Consider the following 5,739-nt stretch of genomic DNA (forward strand, 5'->3'; position numbering starts at 1 on the left):
GACAGGGACAGAGTGAGACAGAGACAAAGAGAGAGAGAGAGAGAGGGAGAGAGAGAGAGAGAGAGAGATCTTCTATCCTCTGGTTTACTCCCCAAATGACTTCAACAACCAGGATTCGGCCAGGCCAAAACCAGGAGCCCTGAATTCCATCTGGGTCTCCCAGGCGGTGGCAGGGACCCAACTCCTTAAGCCATCATCTGCTGGCTCCCAGGAAGTGCATGAGCAGGAAGCTGGATTAAAACCAGAGGAGATGGAACTCTGACATGGAATGCACACATCCCAGGAGGTGGCCTAACTGCTGAGTCTGCCCTTTTGTCCCTAAATACCCTACTGATGATAATGTGATATTATTATCACATCTCCAACTTCATTCAAATAATCACCTCTTTTTTTTTTTTTTTTTTTAGATTTTATTTATTTATTTGAGAGGTAGAGTTACAGACAGTGAGAGGGAGAGACAGAGAGAGAGGTCTTCCTTCCGTTGGTTCACTCCCCAGATGGTTGCAATGGCTGGAGCTGTGCTGAACCAAAGCCAGGAGCCAGGTGCTTCTTCGGGGTCTCCCACGCAGGTGCAAGGCCATTTCTACTGCTTTCCCAGGCCACAGCAGAGAGCTGGATTGGAAGTGGAGCAGCCAGGATTAGAACCAGTGTCCATATGGGATGCCGGCATCTCAGGCAAAGGATTAACAACTGAGCCACGGCGTTGACCCCCAAAATAAACATCAGAAGAAAAACCCCACATCCCATTTTACATTCAGTTTTCATGTCTGTTTACTTTACTAGGGAATACTTTCCAAATTTTTCTATGTCTTTCAAGACATGAGCATTTTTGAAGAATACAGATGAGCTATTTTGTAGAATGTCCCTTGTCTGGATTCATTGCATGTTCCTAGTGATTAGATTCAGGCCGTACATTTTTAGTACCAATACCTCAAAGGTTTAGCTATTTTTGAATTTTAAAAGAACCAGTATGTGTTTAGAAAAGATATGCAATAATGATGTAGGAAATTATTATAGATAATGATGTATTTGTTTATTTACATAAGCATCTGGGGAGCTTTTGAAAAGATTGATGCTCAGACCCACTGCTAGAGAATTTCATTAAACTGGAATGTTGTTTGATTCAAATATGCAACCAAAGTTGACAGTCATTGATTTCTACTCTGCCTTGCTCCAAAAAGAATATTAGATTAGACGAGTGATGGAGATCCATAAAAATACAGAGGAAAAAAGAAACCAGAGAAAGGAAGAGACTTGCAGCAAGACAAGGACAGGCATGACGTCTCTCAAGATTGCTTTAATGGGCTACAAACCTGCTGTGCGTTCCAGCGAACGCCACAAGAAGACAGTGGATGTTAAAGACACAGACCTGCGAGCAGGCAATTGGTCCAGCCATTGCGGATGCCTGCAGCTCATACTGGGGGGTCTGGGTTTAAGTCTTGGCTCCCCTGCCTCTTCCAGCTTATGTGCACCATGGGAGGCAGCAGGGATGGCTCAGGTGGTTGGGTCCATGCCACCATGTGGGAGTTCCTGATTGAGTTTCCAGGCTCCTGGCTTCAGCCTGGCCCAACCCTCGCTGTTGCAGGCATTCAGGGAATGATCCAGAGGATGGAAAATCTCTCTCCCTCTCTCTCCTTCTTTCTGTCATTCTTCATTTAAAATAAACAAAAATAAATTAACTGGGCCGGCGCCACAGCTCACTAGGCTAATCCTCCACCTTGCGGTGCCGGCACACCGGGTTCTAGTCCCGGTCGGGGCGCCGGATTCTGTCCCAGTTGCCCCTCTTCCAGGCCAGCTCTCTGCTGTGGCCAGGGAGTGCAGTGGAGGATGGCCCAAGTGCTTGGGCCCTGCACCCCATGGGAGACCAGGAGAAGTACCTGGCTCCTGCCATCGGATCAGCGCAGTGCGCCGGCTGCAGCGCGCCAGCCGCGGTGGCCATTGGAGGGTGAACCAATGGCAAAGGGGGACCTTTCTCTCTGTCTCTCTCTCTCACTGTCCACTCTGCCTGTCAAAAAAAAAAAAAAAATTAACTGGGGTTGGTGCTGTGGCGCAGTGGGTTAAAGCCCTGGTCTGCAGTGCCGGCATCCCATATGGGCACCAGTTCTAGTCCTGGCTGCTCCACTTCTGATCTAACTCTCTGTTGCGGCCTGGGAAAGCAGTAAAGGATGACCCAAGTCCTTGGGTCCCTGCACCTACATGGGAGACCTGGAAGAAGTTCCTGGCTCCTGGCTCCTGGCTTTGGATCCACACAGCTCCAACCATTGTGGCCATCTGGGGAGTGAACCAGTGGATGGAAGACCTTCTCTGTCTCTGCCTCTGCCTCTCTGTAACTCTGCTTTTCAAATAAATTAAAAAAAATCTTTAAAAAATTAAGTAATTTCTAAAGGTAGAGATTCCATTTTAAAACAATATAAAAGGGGCAGGTGTTGTGGCACAGCAGGTTAAGCCACTGTTTGGGGTGCACACATCCCATATTGGAGTGCCTGCAATACACTCCAATCCAGCCTCTGCATCCAATCCAGCTTCCTACTAATGTGCACCCTGGGAGGCAGCAGTAATGGCTCCGGCCTTTGACCTCTGCCATTCATGTGGGAGACCCGGATGGAGTTTCTGGCTCCTGGCTCAACACCAGCTGTTGCTTTTGTGGGGTGAACCATTGAATGGAAACTATTTCTCTCTTTCTCTCTCTCTTTCTCTGTCACTCTGCCTTTCAAATAAATTTTTGAAAACCCACAATATTTACAAGGTAAAATTATACTTTGTCTAAGAAAAGTCTGAAAAGAAACAAAAAGAAATGACATTGTTGTATCTGAACATTTGGATGAGCATTGGTGTATTTGACATTACCTTTTTCTACTTTTTTTTCTTTCTGTTTCAATTTTTCTTTAAAGAATCTGAGGCCTTGTTATATTTAATGTTTGCAATCAACAGTTTTCATTTGCATAGCTATCGATCTGCAACGCTCACCTAGCTCCTGGCAGATAATAAGCACACGGTAACAGGGACTGTTCAGGGGACATCTGCTCTGTGTGCGGTTCTCGGCCAGGAGCTTTCCATAGATTCCCTTGGAATCCTTGCAGCTCTCTTGGACCCCATTTCACAAGAGAAATAAACTGAGACTCAGAAGATTAAGTCACCTGCCCAAATTCGAACATCTTCAGCTTCAGAGCAAGAACTGCACTTTCACGCCTTACCATTCACTGCTAAGTACACTGCTACCTAATTGCTCGGAAAAAAATAAGTACCGTGAAGCCAACTCGGCTAAATTTAGCTGCTTTGCGTGTTGCTTGTTAAAGGTTATTTTCCACGTCGGGTAAATGTCTAACATGAAAAATGCCTGACCATGCTTTGGTTAGTAACTTTCCACCAATACACAGCCAGGTACTTGCTCCCAAAAAGCAAATGCACAAAATAGGTGACAGGAGCCAGGCACTGTTCTGTAATTTCACTTTTACAAGAAGGATTTTAAAACGTGATGCAATATTCTGAAACTTTTATATAGAGTAGGTTCATTCTTCCACAGGGACTCGAAGAATGTCTTTTTCTTTCTTTCTTTCTTTCTCATGCATCTTGACCAAAAATTTCTGCTAAAACTGATCTAAGAGGCTCAGGAGCAGGGAAATAGAATCTAAAGGTCTGGATTGATTTAGTGTCCTTGAGTTTTAATTGCTTTCATTCTTAGGAAAAAGAATGAGGGTATGAGGGCCATTACCGTGGGCTGCCGGACGGCAGGACCGGGGTTGGGAGTCCTGGGTTTTGGGGAACTCACTTCCCCTCTCCGGGTTTTTAACTCCCTATTCATAAAATGAAGGGATCAGTCCAGACAATCTCTAAGGAAACTTCCATGCCAAAAATTCCTGATTACTGGGTTATCCTGCATTGTTCTGATTCCCGGGAATCTACCCAACAGCTCAGGGGCAGCGGCTCCCAGGACAGACAGAGTGGCGCTGGGATGGTGCCACCCACAGACGGCATTGTTAGACAACACACCACAAGGCAACCACGGCCACCACCTCCCCGTCAACCCTCCATTCACTGTTGTCAGCCCCGGCCAGAGCCAGGAGAGCGCAGAGAGAAGAGAGGGACGACAAAGGAAACACAGCAACCAGAGCTGAAGAAGGGGAGGAAGGGAAGCAGGGAGGAAGAAGAGAAGGAGAGTGGTTCCCCTGGCCCCAGCCCCGGCCCCCTCCCCCACCAAAAGCAAATTGAAGAAGTAGAAGGAAAAAGAGAGAAGGGCAGGAAGGAAGTGAAGGAGAAAGATGCTCCGTGCTGTTAAAATAAAATCTGTATATTCCCCCACCCCCAGGATTTGTTTGTTTGTTTGTTTGTTTGACATGCAGAGCGATAGAGGGAAAGACAAAGAGAGATCTTCCATCTGCTGGTTCATTTCCCAAATGGCTGGGAAGCCAGGAGCCAGGAACTCCATCCGGGTCTCCCATGTGGGTTGGCAGGGACCCAAGCACTTGGGCCATCTTCTGCTGCTTTCCCAGGCGCACTAACAGGGAGCTGGTTTGGAACCTGAGCAGCCAGGACTGAAATCAGGGCTCACACATGGGATGGCAGCATCGTAAGCAGCAGCTTACCCTGCTATGCCCCAACCCCGACCCCAGACATTGGTATCTTAACCACTAGGTCAAATGCCCATCTCCACCCTTCCCACGTGAGCAAGAACCTTTGCTTTGCCTTGTTTCCTTCTAGATATCAACTCCCAGAACAAGCACATAGTTAAATGCTTAAAACACGTACTTTTGAGTAAATGTAGAAGAAACAGTAAGCTCCAGTCTCTCTGGGGACCTCTTCCATATTTACGGGTCCGTGTCTTGGTCTGCAATGTGACAGAATCCCGTCCCCATGAATTCCTGATGTTTGCTATTGGTGCAGAAAAATGATGCACTTAAAATAAAAGACTTATTTATTTGAAAGGCAAAGTTGAGAGAGAGAGAGAGAGAGATCTTACATCCACTGGTTCATTCCACAAATGACCACAACAGCTGGGGTTGGGCCAGGCCAAAGCCAAGAGCCAAGATCTTCATCCGGGTCTCCCATGTGGATTCAGGAGCCCATGTACTTGGGTCATCCTCTACTGCTTCCGCAGGTGCGTTACCAGGGAGCTGGATAGGAAGCAGAGCAGCCGGAATGAGTACTGGTGCCCATATGGGATTCCGGCATTCAGACAGCTGCTTAACCTCTGTGCTACATGCTGGCCACAGTGATGCATTTTCTTAAAAAAAAAATTTTTTTTTCCAACTAGAGGAAAACCAGTTTAAAATTTGCCCAGACTCCTGCAGGTCTGTCCCCAGCCCCAGATATAGACCCTCCAGCGCAGCCCAGTCCAACAGAAATAAATGCAAACCACATGCACAAACTTAACTTCTCTGGTAGCCACATTCAAAAAGCTGAAGGAGGCCGGCACCTCAACTCACTAGGCTAATCCTCCACCTTGCGGCGCTGGCACACCGGGTTCTAGTCCTGGTTGGGGTGCCGGATTCTGTCCTGGTTGCCCCTCTTCCAGGCCAGCTCTCTGCTGTGGCCAGGGAGTGCAGTGGAGGATGGCCCAAGTGCTTGGGCCCTGCACCCCATGGGAGACCAGGAGAAGCACCTGGCTCCTGCCTTCGGATCAGCGCAGTACGCCGGCCGCGGCGGCCATTGGAGGGTGAACCAACAGCAAAGGAAAACCTTTTTCTCTGTCTCTCTCTCTCACTGTCCACTCTGCCTGTCAAAAAAAAAAAAAAAAAAAAA

The 5,739-nt window shown here is 47.6% G+C and overlaps 1 long non-coding RNA gene across 1 annotated transcript; it reads right to left on the reverse strand.

Moving 5' to 3' along the window:
• Positions 1-386: 386 nt before the first annotated feature.
• Positions 387-5,111, reverse strand: LOC127484892 (uncharacterized). Its single transcript, XR_007912104.2, has 3 exons — positions 4,958-5,111; positions 4,747-4,869; positions 387-612 (listed from the first exon to the last, which is right to left on the reverse strand). It is a non-coding gene; the product is annotated as an uncharacterized lncRNA (long non-coding RNA).
• Positions 5,112-5,739: the final 628 nt, after the last annotated feature.

This window comes from Oryctolagus cuniculus, chromosome 1 (assembly GCF_964237555.1).
Source record: "Oryctolagus cuniculus chromosome 1, mOryCun1.1, whole genome shotgun sequence".
NCBI classification, from domain to species: Eukaryota; Metazoa; Chordata; class Mammalia; order Lagomorpha; family Leporidae; genus Oryctolagus; species Oryctolagus cuniculus.